Source organism: Lichenostomus cassidix, chromosome 2 (assembly GCF_008360975.1).
Source record: "Lichenostomus cassidix isolate B80296 chromosome 2, HeHo_3.0, whole genome shotgun sequence".
Lineage (NCBI taxonomy): Eukaryota > Metazoa > Chordata > Aves > Passeriformes > Meliphagidae > Lichenostomus > Lichenostomus cassidix.
In genome coordinates, this window is record NC_139482.1 from 74,084,641 (window position 1) to 74,103,002 (window position 18,362).

Sequence of the window (18,362 nt, forward strand, 5' to 3'; positions counted from 1 at the left end):
TCCTTTGGTCTTCTTGTGAATATTTCCTGCACATAATATTATCATAATCTTCCTGTCCTGCGGGATACTGCACCAGTTCTCTATTATGCTTATTATATGGTTTTGAACTTTTAAAACAAAAAACTCTCTGATTTTCTAGGTTTGCTCACTATGCTTTTTGTATTAACATACAGATGTCAAAGATGATAGATGCCTAATGCAGTACCTTCCACAGTGTGACTTGCTATCACCTGTTCCTTTTATCCTTCTTGCCCCTAGAATATTGTAATTTATTCTATCCTATATTCTTTTTCCTATCTATACCTATCTTGCTTGTTTGTGTTAGCATACCCATGTTTCATCTTTAGAATCCTTTTTACTAAGTTAGTGCATAATTTTTCCTTCCTTATTCCCCTCCAGGTCCCCTAAGAAAAAAAATCTTATTAAACAACTCAGTGAAAAATGTCTCCTAAGTGAGGAAGGCAAAGAATTCCATGTGATACAATCAGCCATGGATTTATTTCCAGAATATTGTTCTATAGAACTGGAGGTTTGTTCCTTATGAGAAGGTTATAAGATAATGAATAAAAGGAGTTTGTTAATGAAAAGTGAAGGATGTTTTTACAGATGTTGATACTGTGGAAAAAGCTTGCATACCTTGGCATGGATGAGCATTTGTAGCAGACCTCAGCAATTTGCATAAATAAAGCTTTAGAGGGGAAATTAAATTGGAAAAGCTTATGGAACAGGATTTGGAAAAAACCCCGAGGCAGAGAGACATGGAAGAGGCTGCTGTCCAATTGCAGATCAGAAGGGTCACATGCAGCACCTGTCCAGCTGAGGATGGAAATGACAGCAGCAATGCTGCTGCTGTGATCTGGTAGCTCTGTGACATGACTTCTTTCTGACCTCATTGTCTGTCAATGGAGTTTGACATCTTACCTCACTAGTTGCCAGTAAGGTGCAAAATTTTCAACGGTGTGAGAGTGACTGTCTGTCATATTCAATGTATGGCAATTTTTTAAGCACCTTTATTTCTCAGAACTTGTGTACTTTTTGTGGTTTTGGTATTTAATTTCTTTGCTGTCATAGAGCTGTCTGTCTAAAAAAGTTCCACTGAGTAATGTGAAGGAGGGATTGCAAATTGAAAGGTTTGTTTATAGGCACTGGAAGAAATTACACTTGAGTTCTTCAATCTTCACTTATATAACAGTTATTAGAGATAAGATATCTGTTTTACTCTAAAATAATGTTTAAAGAAGAGGGAAGTAATCATTGCTTGACATTTTCACTAAGTTTTGTTAATGTGTAAGTATATATTTGGTAACATTGTAGTTCTGTGCTTCTCATCACAGAGGAAAAAATCCCCATAGCTTCTTTCAAAATCATAATACACACTTTAAATACATATCACATTTTCCTCTGAGTAGCATCAGTGAATATCTTTAGCAAGTACACTTCAGTCACTGAAGTAGCTGGCTTTTTGTTGCTGAAACTGAGAACAAATCCTTGACATTCTTGTAGTAACATAAGGATAACACTGTCATTGACATTAGATTCTTATGCTAGTCTGCCTTTCACAAACAGGTGTTTGGAAGAGGAATAAAAGAAATACCAGAGATAAAAAGAAACTGTGGGGAAAAGAAAGAATAGCTGTCAATGTGCCACTGAATGGAAATTGAAAAAGTGAACACAATGAGTCATAAGAATAAAAACATTCAGTGGGATGTATTGCCATTTCATTTATGTGACCATTACAGGCTCTTAAGAATCACTTTTACTGTCTGTTCGGGGCCACTGATCCATTGGACCTTAATAAATTGACATAGGACCTCAAGTGACCTTCCTCCTATGTTTGTCTAAAGACCTAAACTTCTTGTAATTGCTTGCTTTACTGTAAAGCAAGGTATAAATGTAAACAGGAAATATGAAATATTCAGCATTGCTTCTTCCCATGCTGACACTAGCATTGGGTTGATGCATTTTTTTTCTTGGCAGGTGCAACAAATGATGTTTGTAGCAATATGACAGAGATCCAGTCTGGCATAAGCCTTTCAGAAGTGAGAAGCTGGATGCCACCTTGTAAAAATATCAAGGCAGGTTGGATGAAACAGGAATTCTTTATCTACTAGTTAAGTCATGGTATGCTTTGGATGGAAATGGATTTGCTTCCCCTGGAGTGATTTTGGTAACAGATGGTCAACATTTCCTATGTTGATAATTCCTAGACTTTTGTTGTGCCAAAAGTGTCTGAATATATTGTAGTTTGTGTACTCTCGTGGCTGGATCTGTATGGATTTATTTCTTAGCCACCTTTTAGACAATAGCATTAGTAGAAGATGGGAGATTCAGATTTTTGTGATGGCTTTGTAACCCAAGAATTGTAAGGAGAGTTTATCACATATAGACAGACAGACACATCTATGATATTTTGTGATTTCCTGTGGCATTTTCCTCCCTGCAAGTGATTTGAAGAAAAAAAAAATCCACAGATCATCTGGTTCTTGCTATCCTAAAAGTGTAACTTTCTTGAAGATAACTTTCTCTGAGGGAAAAAAAGAAAAAGAAAAAAAAGATTAGTTTTCTGGCTTAAACCTGGTAGGCAGTAAGCACCACACAGCTGCTCTGTCACTTCCCCTGCTGTGGCATAAGTAAGAGAAAGGGAAGGATAAAAGTGAGAAAACTCATAAAACCAGTTTAATAAAGAAAGAAAAAGCTGCTCACACAAGCAAAGCAAATTAAGGTAATTAATTCACTATTTCCCATGGGCAGGCAGATGTTCAGCCCTTCCCAGAAAAGGAGGGATCCATCACATGTGGCAGTGGTGACTTGGGAAGACACACATTGCTCCTGATGTCCCTCACTTCCTTCTTCTTCCCCCAGATTTACTGCTGAACATGTTGTCATGCGACATGGCACATCCCTCTGATTAGTCAGGGTGGACTATCCTGGTTGTTTCCCCTCCTGTGTTCTTGTGCACCCCCAGCCTACTTACTGGAGAGGTGAGGTAAGGACCAGAGAAAGCCTTGACACAGTGTAAGAGCCACTTAGCAATAATGAAAACATCCCTGTGTTAGCCACACTGTTCCCAGCAAAGATCCTGAACACAGTGCAATAGAAGATACTGTAAACAAAGTTAACTCCATCATAGACAAAATCTGGACAGTGAGGAAATGAATTGAGGGATTCTAATATATCCCACTATATCCTAGTGGGGTTAAGTGGTGGGATCTCTTTGCTTTTTACCGTAGTTGAGTAAAAATATAGTTAAATATAAAATATATAAAGCATTGTTTTATAGAAATACTTTGTGTTTGTCCAAGCTGTTAGTTTGTTGTGCCAAGAACTATATGTAAAATATCTCAGTTTCATGCTGCATATATCTCTTTATATTTTACATATCCAAATTTGAATTGGTTTGCCTTCAAATGCACAGAATTATCAAATTTGTGTTGTCCTAAGAAGAACAGCTTTGTTTTGGATAGTTTTTTTAGGTATCTGGGTGGTATATACATCATTATCTTTTCATTTATGGGCCGGGGATGGAAATATGTTTAGAACTGAACAGACACTTTGAGAAAATTGTTGATTCTAAGAATTTGAATAAGAAAATTATTTTTTACAGTCTTCTTGTGGTTACTCATTTGTGATCTATACAAGGGAGATTTCACTTGCTGTTTTAGATGGTTAATATACAAAAGAATACTCTGTAGAGAAAAATGTGTAGATGCTGCCTAGGACAGCTTTCCTCATTCAGAAATTATATCAAAATATTGCCTATTATATTGTACAAGGTAGGAATGAGCCCCTGTAAAAACATTATAACACTTGAAGAAGTCTTTAACTCCAAAGATCAGTATATCATTAATCATTTGTAATTCCTTTCAGTTTGAAAAAAAGACTGTTGTTTAAAAAACAGTAAGTTAAATTATTAGCTATCCATATTATAGTGAAACAGTCCCTTTTTCTAAACAAAAAAAAACAAAAAATCAAAATCCCAGAAACCAGATTATAATTGACAAGCATAAATTATTCTTATATAATACAATCCTTGTATTTCTCTTGTACAATTGTTATTCAATCACATGAAATACAAATAAATAGGATTTTTTCACACAGAAATACGTTTTGAATTCTAATTGACTTCCAATTGCAATTAAACTATAAACATTTGGTTTTCAATTATAATAGTAATTTATTCATCTTCGATCCAAAGTAGAAAAAAGAGAGAGGGGTAATTAGAAACTGTTGTAAATACTGCATGCATCATAAAATAATTAGTTATATAAAACCACAAATTTCACAGTACATCAGATGTGTTGCTATAAACACTGAGTTTTACTGGGATAAATGTAATCCTACAGGAATCTGTTAGGAAAAGTATTGATTTTCTAGCTATCTGTATCTGTGGAAATATAATTTTAATTAAAGCTTGTTGTTGTCTAACAAAGGAAGTAATTGGATAAACCCATAACGTATGAATCTGTTTTCCCTTTGAGCATGATAGTTACCTTGCTATTGTAATAAGATATTCCTAAACTGTCGGGCAGCCTGTTGTGAGCTTGCTAGCTAAATGTGACAACATATGCATTGTTTGGATTTTGTTTTCTGGCTGTTGTGGGTGCAGTTGGACAATCATTGCAACCAAATTTTAAGACTCATTGTCACCTTGGATATGGTGTGGACAGGAAAAACTCTGCCTAGCAGAGCCTCTTGCAGCTTTCTATTTTCAGTTTGGACTAAAAAGAGCTGCCAGCCAAAAAATCATCTTGCTTGATGTGACAAGGGATGTTCAGGGATGGTCGATATTGGTTTAATAGCTAATATTGGTTGCTAATTGATGAATGCCCAGTGGCCATGTAAAAGGATTCTGCAGTGATAGAGAAAAAAAAATGAAAAGAAGAAAGAAAATAAAAAAACCAAACAACAGAACAATTAAGCAGAGTTGATTATAGGGGGCTTATCAGAGAAACAGAATAGAAGTGAGTTTCCTTGAAAGAAAATACTAAAATGAATAAACAATAAAATAGACATTAAAAAGCAAAGCAAAGTCTTGAATTTTGTTAGTATTCTCTTGGTTTCCCTTCACAATATTTCTTTTCTATCTTCATATAATAGTCCAACTGTAATATTTTCTGGATGAGTATCCCTACAGAGGCAAAGTTTATACATGCACATGTATTTACATACACAGAAACAAAACAAACAAGCAACCATACCCAGAACTTCAAGCTTTAAACTTTATCAGCTATCCAACCACCTGTCAGATGGCACCCACAATAAAGTCTTTACTGTCTAAAGAGCTGTAGTATTTTAATCCAAATTCCAAGGCCTTTAATTAAATTATCCCACAGAATTCAGCTAACACTAAAAATCTATCAAAAAATCTAATTCTCTCTTTGCTCAAAATCTGGTTTTGATCTTGACCTTCTTATTTCTAGTTCCTGATTATTTTAACAAATAATTACAGACCATTACTTTGCTTGTATGATTATTTTCTTCATTTCCCCCAATCTTTGATGTTGCCCAAAAGGAAAATTTGTCCTTTCCCTTTTTGAAAAGGATGAGAACTCTCCATTTGATCTTTGTGTTAAAATTACAGTGATAGGGACTCTAGGTGCTGTATGTTACCTGCCAATTGCCAATTCACTCTATTCCAGTGTTCCAACTTAGCAGACTGGTTTGCCAAAAACTGTTGTGTTTGAAAAAGTAACATGTTGTCAAAGTAAACCTTACCTATGTTCACACTTCCAGATCTTTGTTTTATAAATACCACCACTGCCACCAACAAAAGTCGACAATTATTTTTATTGTCTATCTGTCATCTATCCTCCTTCAGGCAATCTCTGCACACCACAAGAAAACACCTCAGATGAATGCGAAGGTCTGGGTAGTTTCCCAGGCATACTGTTGTTTTCTTCCTTTTACAGCTCTTTTAACAACAAGTTTATCTATAATTACATTTTTTAAGTCAAATCACTGTGTCTGTTACTTTCAATGTGCTGGAAGATCTCTACTTTCCATGTTGAAACAAATAAATATGCACACATACCACTCTGGGCTAATCATTCATTTTAATTTGTACCATGAATCAGACTATTTTGCTTGCTACTTGTTCCCTCTCCTTGCAGAAGTCATTACTTTGGAATATCTCCATCCTTTACACCATGGGTGTTGCTACTTTGTCACTTGCTGCTAAGCAAGATTTGGGTGTGGGAAAGGAGATGCAGGGTGCTGATTCTCGACAGTGTTTTGTTTTTCTTCTCACTCTCCACTTTGTCCTGTTTGTCCGTATGTCCATTGTTAAACTATTGATTCTCCAGTTGCTGTGAACCATGCTTAGACCTTCAGAATGCAACCCCTCATGCAGAACTTACAAATGTCCTCCTGAGTTTGCTCTATATCTCACATCTTTTGCAGAAAAGGGCTGCTCAAGCTTACCCACATAACTTCGCTCAATACTCCATCTGACACATAGCTTTCCTCATTTGGTGGAGCAAAGCAGATATTTTCCCTACGGACTAAGGGGATTCTGCTTATTATTCCTTTTTGTGTTGGTCATTAGTCCACACTCAATTATGTCAATGCTCTATTACTTGAGTTATGCAGCTATAATAACTTCAGTGTATTTATAGCTCTCCAGAGCATAGCTTTATCCTATAGGTAGGAGCTTACTATTGTTTTCTTGTCTAGCACACGTCCTCCTCACTGAGAAGGCAAATGATTTCACTTGACTAATAGTAAATCCATTGCTATTCATATATTAATGACCTTGTCGAGCAGGCTTGAAGGAGGGTACACAAGTACAGGATAAAGAATAGAAGCCTCTCAGAACAGAATAAATTAAAGACCACTCAGTATTGTACCTTGAGACTTCAAAAGGTGCAATTTGCTTCCTTGCCTGTCACATACTTGCTCTGCAATCTCAGGTGATCTAGAATATCAGAATAATATTTTATTATTGTGTTCTGTAGAGTAAATAGAAAAGAGTATATTCCTTTTCTGCATCATAGATGAAGCAGTAATGAATGCCATAAAGATTGCTAGTGTTGCTGTAACTGTAATGATCCAAGACGTTACAGATGAGGTATAGCTCTTTTAATACTGTCAAAACATTTTGCTTGCCTGTCTGGCTGTATTTGGAAAAAAGGAAACCACAATACAAAACATTCTTTCAGGCACAGATGCCCTTTTTAACTGAAATAGAAAAAGTGGAGTTTATACAGAAGTTGAAGAAATTTCTCTAATTTTAATTAGATGGCTATCAATATACTAATTCTATAAAGAAAAAAAAATTATATACCTAAATATATAGTTGCCACCAATGAAATAGACTGGTGTGAAAATAGTGTTGTAGAGAATAGCAAGAGATGTTTAGCTCTCAAAGGAAAGAGAGACTCAGTTTATAACCTGCAGACATATAGAGGTTAAAAGGGAAGGGAGAGAGAATGCAATACTCAGTAAAAACAGAAACCCATTTGAGTTCATTGTTTTTGTCTTCTAGATGAATTTTGAAGCTCTGTTCCGGTTTATCTTTGAAAGGTGTTTTGCTGGTCACCCTTGAAAATCAGGATAGAAAGATCAGAGACAAAAATGACTGTTTTTAATAAAATGTCTCTAGTGGCGGCTGGATGTATCTCTTACCAATTACCCATGCAAGGTCATTTCCAGTGCAAAGTGTTTCTGATTTCAACCCATTATTTCTCAAAAAAGCATAGAGCAAAGAGTGTGAAATGTCTTATGCTATGGCCAAAAGAAAAAAAAAAATAGAATTCAGTTATTTAGTTCTCCAGAGGAATGTTCTTGTTGGGAAGAATTTCTCTTCACATTATTGAGGTAGGTAGTACAAGTGTTTTTTCAGCACATTGATTTTTTTCCTGAAATATTTTTTAAGTATTTGTTTTCTCAGTAAGTGTTCTACATAGATGATACCTGGACAGGAAAAGGTAGGCATATCCTCATTTGGCTTTCATCACAAATTCAGTGGCTCTCTTCAGGCTATCTCTGCAACAGTCCTATATTATAACTGTCCCCTCAGATGCTATGCTCAACATCAAAAAACAGCAAGATATAGAAAGCCAGCAAACCAACATATATATATAGATATATATCTGTATATCCATCAAACATGAAAGATCTATCAAAAGAAGTTGTACAGTACAAACCTGTTCTTAAATGTCAACAGATTTGCCCAGTGAATATTTCTGAAATCCACAGGTTTAACTGACTTTTTCTAGCTAAGCTTGGTAGTCCAATAAAATCTATTGCATTGGCCTAACTTCTCTTACCTTGAAGGCTGAGACACAATCAGAGATTGTATAAAGCATAGAAGCTTACCGCAGAAGGCATTCAGAACACACTTGATCCAAGTGTGGAACCCAGGGTCAGACTACCCATAATTTCATTTATCTCCTCAACGTCTACCTCTATTTTCTTATACAGCAGTGTCATACTTATACAGCATATATAGCAGTATATACAGCAGTAAATGTATAAATTGTGTTTTCTGAGCATGAAAAGCATTCTTGAATGCCAGTGTTATTTAAAGTACAGGTGAAGTTTTACAGTACACAGAAATATTTCAAGTGAAAATTTCCCTGCCTTCAAACTTTCTAATTGATCCATGTCCATCAGCAGTTTATCATGCCCATGTGCTAGTTAACAGCAGATATCCTTTTACAATACCAGTCAAGACACATTCTTTTCATTACTGAGATATGCAAAAAAGGGTAAATTTTATTATATATTTGCAGGTCTTTATGGTTAATCCTGCAGTAAAACTAATTTGAAAATATGTCAGATGCAGCCTGCTGTGTACTGTTTTGAGGCAAAAACCATTTGGGAAAAAGGAGCTTTTCTTGCATACCTCATACAACAGATAGTTTTACATTTCATACACAACAGCAAATATAATATTGCCTAAATTGAAAACACTTTATCGTACTGCAATGCACTGTATATGGTCTAATGAAAGGCACAAAAGGCTACAGATTATACATTATACATGTATCTGGTATATTCTTAAGAGGTTTCTCATCATGGTTCGTCATTAATAACAGCTTATGGACAAGTTATAAATGAGGACCTATAATTCTGACTCACTGAAGGTGAAGAAATTATGAACATTTTTTCCAACCACAGCAAACTAGTATAACGAAGGTAAACACTTCCTACATTTTTTCCCCCCATAATATCAGGTCATCCTGGTCCAACAAACTGCAGTTACCCCCACAGGGAGACTTTTACTTTGCTGTATAAACGGAGAGCAATACAAAAACCCATAGCTGAACTTTTTAGTATGCTATAATAATTAAAAATTGAGTGCAAGGTGCACAGGTGAGCACAGGCACTTTAAGACATATTTATAGGAAAAAATTTCAAATGCATTTCAAATGTATCTTGTCATTTAAGACTTTTCTTTCTGCCAAATATGAATTTTATGAAATTTGTCAATAATTAAATGAATTTTTCAATACTTACACTTTTATTCAAATAAATGTGAGAAATAAAATCATCTGCTTTAAGAAACTTCCTTAAAATTTCATTCTCTTGTTAATTTCAACTGTGAATTTTCACGAGAAATGGTTGCTTCCATTCCTTCCTGACTGCTAAGAAAGAATGTAATCCTTCTGCTATCATCTAATTAGCAGGAATGTGACTATCCATGCTGCAGGCACAGGCACTAACACAAGTTTGAGGAGCCACTGTGTAGACATCAATGAACACTTTATTAAATTACACAGTTTTCTAAGCAGGCACAGTCTTTCAATGCCCCAATTCTTTATGCTTTAGTGAACTGGCTCTGCTCTCTGAAGCTGTAAGGTTTCAGCCTGAGCTGAAGATATAAACTCCTGATGAGATTAGAGTAAGTTTTTAGATATTTGGCACGCTTCTGTGCTTATTCTATTTCCCTAATAAGGCTTAGAGTTTGCTGGCAGGTGAAAGCATTGGGTAGCAAAGGCTAGGAGATTTAAAATTCCACCTGCCCTGAAGGAAAAGAATGTCTTTTTCTTAACTGTTCAGCATTATTCATTATAATTCACCCTGTTCAGGAAAACACTTCAGTACTGGGAGAAGGAATATTAAATCACTGGGTCTAGATATTCAATGATATCTCAGGCTTTGTTCTTGGTAAAATTCATATGGAATTTTCTGATATTTTTATTTCCAGAAAAGCCATGGTCTGTCAAGATGAAATGTAAGGAATAAGAAAAAGCAAATAGGTTGTTAACAAAATATTTTCAGCATATTCTCTTGTGCCTAAATTACAATATGATAATGATGAAAGTAGATTTACTTCCACTAATGAATTACTGTTCTCATCCTACTCCATACCTCTTCAAAGAAGAAAACAACTTTCTGGAAGTTGTTTGTTGGTACTTATCAGAACTGGTCATTGTCCTCATCTCCACCATCACTCTCTTCTGCTCTTCACCCAGCCATGCTAAGTATCAGGACAGGTTTGTTTTTTCTTTTTTTTTTTTAATTGTAAGAAATATTTCATGTTTGTTTTGTTTGTTAGGTTTTGGGTTAGGTTTTTGTTTTCTTTTTGAAAAAGGGAAAGGAAAGGAAAGGAAAGGAAAGGAAAGGAAAGGAAAGGAAAGGAAAGGAAAGGAAAGGAAAGGAAAGGAAAGGAAAGGAAAGGAAAGGAAAGAGGAAAGGAAAGGAAAGGAAAGGAAAGGAAAGGAAAGGAAAGGAAAGGAAAGGAAAGGAAAGGAAAGGAAAGGAAAGGAAAGGAAAGGAAAGGAAAGGAAAGGAAAGGAAAATCAAACACTAAAAGCTCTAACTGGTTTGGGATTTCAGCTGGATTTTTTAATATGTAAAGTAGAGGACTACCCTCCTTGTAAAAGAAAAAGTCTGCTAATAATGGAATATGGATGTTTTAGAAGGCAGCAAGGCTATGGGCTAAACACAAACAGAATAATTGTTTAGGACGAAATACATCACATGAATTGATGATGGAGGAGGAAAGGGCTAAATTTCCTATCTGGGAGCATATAACAGGCAATTTATGGGATAAATACAACCAGAAAATCTTGTGGAGCGAAACTCAGAAGACTGGCATGACCTTATCTAAATGGGAGGGAGCCATGTGTCTAGGACTGTATCATTTGATGTGTAAAAGCATGCTGTGCTGGCTGGCAAGCAAGAAAATTTCAATTGCTTTCAACCCACAAAAGTAAATCCAAAGCTGCTTTTGAGATGGATTCAGATAAATGGAAAAGGATGTGGTTGATCTGGAATGAACAATCCGTACTCACATATAGGAGAACAGGGTGGTCACTGGTAACAGTGGTCACTGTTAGGAAGACATAATAAAAAGAAATGATGACATGAAGGGATAAAAGGGAAAAAGAAGGGATAGTTCTGTAGGATGGAGCTTGAAAACATCTTGAGAAATACTCTGGTCATACCAGATTCAGGCAGCCCATTTCTGAAAGCAGTTTGCTCAGACTATTCTTCCAGTCCTTCAGCCACATCTCATTTCAGCTACTGACTACTCCTGCAAATATATAGGAAGTTTTACTTAACGTTTAACCTAAATCACTATGGTTGTAATGGAAGTCAATTGCTTATACTGTCTGTGGTGTGCACTGAGAACAGTTTCTAAAATTCAAGAACTGTTGCTTAAAATGACAACCACAGCCCCTTCTTCCTCTTGTTTTCTTTATGTAGAATGAGTAACTAGGTGTAGTTTTCTTTCCTCAAAAATAATATCTTTTTTCCCTTAATGTTTTGCCATTTTCCTGATGTCTAATAATTTACATGTTATGAATAATTAGATGTGTGCTCAAACATGAACACTGAATTTAAAATGAGGCCGAGTGGAGAGGAAGGATTATTTCATACTTCTTAAGAATAATATTCCTGTCTACATATCTTCCTTTCCCTTTTCTTTATTTATTTTTTTTTTTTTAGGTAAGTATAAAAAAGTCCACCACACTGAGACTCTTCAGAGCTATTATACTCTTTCTCCATTATTTTCTCCAGAACTGTGCCAAGGGAGTTGTTGGGAGGACTGGGTTAAAAGCAGAAGGATGGTGGGGTGGGTGGTAGATTTGCTCAAGTCACCTTGCATCTGGGAATGCCAAGGCCTAGAGAATAACAGTGTGGGAAAGCACATATATTATACCTACTGCTGTTTGTCCTCCATCTGTTTTGAGAAGCAGAATTTCTGTGTAGAGATGGTGTGGTTGTTTTGAGAGACTTGGAGGCACTCTCACAGACATGCTTGAGCTCCCTGTATTGGAAGAGACAAGATCAAAGCAGAGATCCCCAAACCACGGAGGAGATCAGAGCATGGTGGTAAACTACACATGCACAGGTCCATAATAAATGTGTGCAAACAGCAGGGCTGCTGTCCATCAGGATGGACGGAGCCTGACTGTGCCTCTGTTCCCTCCTGGGTGTCTCTGCCGAGTGTTGCCTCAGGTTCCTCTGGTTAGTGAGTAATGAAATAATTTTACTCATTGCATTTCAGACACGGGTTTGTGGTTTTTCTGGCTGCCTGCCTGTGTCGACTCACACAGTAGTTTATTGTTATGTTGGGCAACCTAATATGATCTTTCCACTTTTTTAACAAACTATACCCTGCAAATTTCAGATAGTTTCTTTGATTTTTTTTAATACTTCAATTTTTTTCTTTAATTCAACAGAGAGTGTTTATACACTCTGTAAATTTAATACATAAACTCTATACTTGTTCATCCATATCGTACAGAAAAATACTGGGTAGTTACTCTGTGAAACTTGACTCAGTATACATAAAAAGGTAGGAAAGAGTAATCTACAACATAGAGCAGGGTGGCACAAATAATTAAATGTTCTGAGGACCTCACAAGGTACAGAAGTTGTAAAGATTCAAATAAATTTTGCATGTTCACCAGTCACCTACCATTTTGTCACTTCTGCATGCATAACCTCTCCCCCAAAATTTTAGTGACAGAGGTAAATTTAACTCTCTTTACTACCATAATACTACCATAATAGTGTGGTTCTCTCAATGTCTTACTGTGAAAGAGAGTGTATTCACTGCATATAGAGGGCTAAGAATTATTGTTACCTATCCAGGTAATCTGAGTAATACACAAAATCCCCATTAATAAACAGTCAAAATTGTTATGCAAGAAAACTTACTAATATCTTTTGCCTTTTCTCTGGTCTTCTGTTTATCCTTTGAATGTCCTGCTCTGTCTTAAGCCTGAGGGTTTCACTCTTCCTTAAGAAGGCCAGGGAATGATTTTGGTGAGGCATCCAGAGATTTTAACAGGGTGGAGGACTAAATTCTTCACAAGAGGGGAACTGGGACGAGTGAGTTTTGGTACCTTTTTCCTCTTCAATTTAACATCAGCTTGGAGTTATATATTCCATATTTTTGATTTCTGTTTGCTTAACTACAGTTTTAGATAAACAATTACTGAACTACCAGTGAAACACAGATTGCATCTTTAACCTTCTACTTTGAATTTTGTATAGTGTATATAGGGTTTTTTTTAAATAAAAAATAAGATTTTTAATACATAAATATGCTTAAAAATAGGACATAAGGTATGCCTCTGTATAATCTCTCTGTAGCCCAAAAAATTAACTTTTCTAGCAAAAGCTGTAACATTTAGTATTAGTATTTCCTTTTCCTTCGTTTTCCCTGCATGAATTTTGAAAATATCCAAAACCACTCTTTTGAGTGAAGTAGTTTTGATGATTGGGAAATATGATTAGTATTACAAATCATAATACTTAATCCCTCAAATGTTAGTTGTTGGATGGTTTTTTTTTTTTTTTTTTTAGTTTAGCATTTACCAATATATATTCAACTCCAATTCCTAAGCAGATTAATGGTTGCAGGACTTCATGAAGAGGACCAAACCCTAAAGTTCAAAGTTATAACTGACTACTTTGCAAATTCCTGGTACAATTTAATAACTTGAAGTGTGATCACTGTGGTGTGCAAGGGTTGTGCTGCAGGCTATGAAATAAGCAGCTTATTGACAATTTACTAATTATCTCCTTAGTTCAGAACTAAGCAATTAAATTATGAATTACTTTAGTTTACTTCATTGGGATATAATACATAAAGTAATGAACATAAGTCTATAATACAAGGAATGATGAGGTTAGAATCAATTAAGAATTGATTGTTTGACAGAGCTAATTTGTCTGTTTCAAATATTCCTAAAATTATTCATAAAAATGTATTGTCTTCTTTTCCCTTAAGGGATAACTTACACCAATAAGTTACACATACAGAGAGGAAGATTTGTTGTGTTTTGAGTTATGGTCTCTTGCAAAGGTGTCTTTTTTAAGTACTTGCTTTATCACACTCTGCTCTAAAGCATTAGATTCTTCTGATTTTGATAAAGAAGTAGCAAATAAATTAATACAACTAATTATCTGAGCTGAAAGCTCTCCTGAGACTCAGTGAAAATACAGCTTTTTCTGCACTTAGGTGTCTCGCTACTTCTACTTTTACTAGTTTATTAAACAGTCCTTATTATTTCTAAACCTAGCCAGAGGTTTGAATTTCATTTCTGACACCATAAGCCAGGAATCAGAATTCTAATGAAATAGAAAGTCACCTTAGCAAGTTGCCTAATTCAAGGAAGAACCAAAATGGTAGGAATTATGTCTCATGGCTGATGGCCCCAGGAACTTTGCCTGTAGGCTGAAGGCTGGAAGAGCTATGATAGAAGGTCTGCAGATTGTGGTGGTAACTCTATACCAGAGGCTGGAGAGGGACCAAAAATAATAAAGAATCAGGTGGAATGTAAGAAAAGTTTCTCACTGTGGCTGTACGTAAGAATAACACTATTGGTATCAACTCTGCAGAGCAAGAACAAAATATGTTCTGCTTACTTCCAGTGTAATAAAATTAAATATTGTTCTCCTCGTGAAATTCCAACATACTTTAACCTAATTTTTCAGAAACCATCTCCAGTTCCAAAAATATCTGTCTTTTGTACAAACATAGCAAAAAGAATTGAAAGACAAGATTAGAGCTGTAAATGGCTCCCAACTGAAAAAGAAATGGAGAAAACAGGAACAGCATTGCATAAATATCTTTCCTTAAACAAGCTTTTTGAAATGTCACACAATTAAAATTCAGTTCAAGTTTGACCAAGGTCAAATACAAAACAAAATTCTTAAATTTCAGCTATCCCAAGTACAATATTTTGTTGTTCAAATTTGCTCTTCACAAAAGAAATTTTCTAAAATTTCTTTATTAGAAAAAATTTAACAAACACAAGCTTTTGAGGTGTATTAAAGTTACTATTTTAAACTTAGTTCTGCTGAATTCCAATAGCAACTATACATGAGTGCTAAAAAACAGTAAAAGAGAGGACATAATTTAATACAGAAATAGCATCCCTGGTATAAAAGTTGAGTCTCCTGAACCAGTAAGTGGAACTCTGACATGTGGATGGGTTAAAGGTACTCATGGCCCATATTATACAACTGTTAAATCTTATGAGTTTCAAAGGGCATGAAATATGTTTTAGTATTAGGGTGAGGGGGTTGCATGAATGAAAAGGAATACCTGTTTTGCAAGTTTTCCTAAAAGTACATTTGAAATCACATGAATACAGTCGGAGTGGCATTAAAACATTTTCTTCTAGGTTCTGAGATATATAGAACTGATCAACCTGTGGAAAGTACTGCCTAATGGTTTTTAAATTGTTACCTGAAAGCTAATGGTGATTAACAGTTTCAGTGAAGATTGATCCATTTCCTGCATACTAGAAATTGTTCCAAGAAAACTCATTAAAAATAATACAAAAGCAAAAACCTGTATAAACAAGCGCACAGTTGGGCACAGTTCTGTAGTAATTTTAATGTAATTTAGAAGGATATTACATAGAAATATGGGCATTACACAGAAGGATATTACACAAAAATTGGATATTCCTGATAGATTTTAGAAAGCTAATTTTTTCCCCTAGTTTCTTTTCTATTGTGGCAAAAATTCTAGAAGTGATCTTCTGGAAGAAGACATAGAGAGAGATTTGAAGACAAAGATTGGTGAAATAGTTTCATTTAAAGCTATTTAAAGCTATTTTAAACTCTTAAAATTCGTTTAAATAAAACAGTTGAAGCCAGAAAAACTATTAAAATTCTTCTGAATTCTCAGGCCCTCTCTTAAGATAATTTTTTTGCCGAAATTTAGACTGTTTTCAAACTAGTTTTCCCGGGAATTAAAAAGAAGGAAGGATGGATGGATGGATGGATGGATGGATGGAAGGAAGGAAGGAAGGAAGGAAGGAAGGAAGGAAGGAAGGAACGAACCATGGAAAAACCCAAACAACAAAATCAAACAGATGAAAAATATATCTTCCTCTACTGACTCTTCCAGCACAGAATACAGATCTGCAGCATAATGCAGAACTTGCACCTCTGTTTATTTTCTGTAGCTATGTAGTAAAAGGTTTCTTCATCTAATTCTCTTCAAACTTTTCTTTTACACAGTGCTTTTTATAAGTTTAGTCTGTTTTTTTTTTTTTTTTCTTTTTTGCTAGCTTATTTTTAAAGGTAAATGTTACTGCTTTAGAGTAGACTTCTATCAAACTCGTCACATTTAAAGCAGGAAACTGAACTCCAGCAGGAATCTCAAAGGAGGGAAAAGGCCTTGCTAGTGTGTACATCCATTAAGCAGCTGTACTTGCCAAGTCCATGTACATTAGCTACTTTTGTAAGTTTAACAAATTTCATCTGAGCTTTCATTCTGCTGACCTAATTTAACAAGAAGGAAATTCAATAACAACCCCTAATATTGAAGCATTATTTCCCAAGAGGCATTTAACAACACTTCTACATCAAATAATAATGTGTGGATAATGGAATATATATACTGATAGCAACAAGAAAGTGAAATAAGGACAAAAAAAGGAAAAAAAGGAAAAAAACCCTATACACCAAAAGAAAAAAAAAAAAAGGGAAGAAAATTTTATATTCCCTTTCCAGAAAAGCCCAATATTTTTCCAAATTTTTGGGAAATTGAGAGAAATTATGTAAACTTTTAATTTCTTGTGGTCTTTGAGAAGAAACTTTTCTAATTGTCTTAGTATAAAACTTACCTGTCCTCTCTCACTCAGTATACCTTTGTCTCAAAAGAACACAAGTATGTGTTGTGATAAATAATTTCCAAGGTGGAGGACCACATCTCCAGTTTTTACATGCTGATATTGTTCTGTGCAGTAATCAAAGTTCACAAATCAAGTAAATGTCAATATTTTAGGAGAAAGGAAGAAGTGGTTAATTAAAATGATACATAACTTGGTATATGTTTGGACCAATGAAAATGGATATGTGTGAGTTACTGTGAACAGATTTTGGGCCACAATCCTTAACTGAGAAGTTTTTTAGGCTTCCAAATGCTGGGAGAGAGGGGAAAACATTCTTCTGAGTGAATATATCTTGGAGACAACATCTGGTTCCTGAAAATAATCTGTTCAGTTATTAATAGACCTGCATACACACCTGCACAGAGACACAGAGTTTTTTAACTATGTCACTATATTTCATAGTCTACCCACTTTAAAAATCCTGACATTATATTATAGGCTCTTTTAATCAACACAGGGCGATTGGAAATAGTTTAAGTAGCACATCAATATCAAACTGAAATGCAAGAAGAATTTCTGAAATTTTTACATAGCTTTTTGAAAAATAAATATATTTAAGATGATAGTGAGCTATAGTATAATGTTGCTGAAAGCAGAGCACATATAGTATTGCTGTGTATCAAATCAGCAAAGAGGAGAGAAAAACACCCAAGTTCCTTACTACTTGAGTTTTGTGCCACATGTAGAAGAATATTCAAGGAAATGGAACAACCATCCATGTTCTCTATAGGTATGCTAGAAAGAATAGCAAAACCATCCTGATTAGAATTTGCAGAAACTGCACCCTGTTAAGATGACAAATCATAGGTTTTTATGATTTACTGGAGCAAACAATTACCAAATGATCTCACTTACAAAAACTGTTACTCTTTAAATTCTGGGATAGAAGTAAAGTGAAGAGAACCTGGTTAAATTTTTCCTGCTGAAATAACATGGTTCCTGTAGATGAAGGAAGAAATTAAATAAAGCAAAGCAAAAAAGCAAAAGGGGAGACAAAAAAAAAAGTAGTTGGGAGAGGCTTGCCTTCTCCCTGTGATATTATTTCCCACAATGAGATGAAGTTCAGTATTTTAGGATACTCGAAAAACAAGCCCTCATCCTTTTAAAAATGTTTCCTACAGTTTAAGGCTAAGCTCACATCACTCCATATTGCAAGACCATTTCAAGAACATTTTCTGTTTAAAAGTTTGCTTCTTGTCATGTTGTAGCTCTTCTGATGCATATGATATTTCCTTTTACCATTTAAAATACCCTGGAGACCTAGTG

At 35.1% G+C, this 18,362-nt stretch overlaps 1 protein-coding gene across 2 annotated transcripts in view; it reads left to right on the plus strand.

Moving 5' to 3' along the window:
- Window positions 1–18,362, plus strand: part of CDH10 (cadherin 10) — a 96,955-nt gene that overhangs the window by 19,352 nt on the left and 59,241 nt on the right. The window lies entirely within an intron of this gene.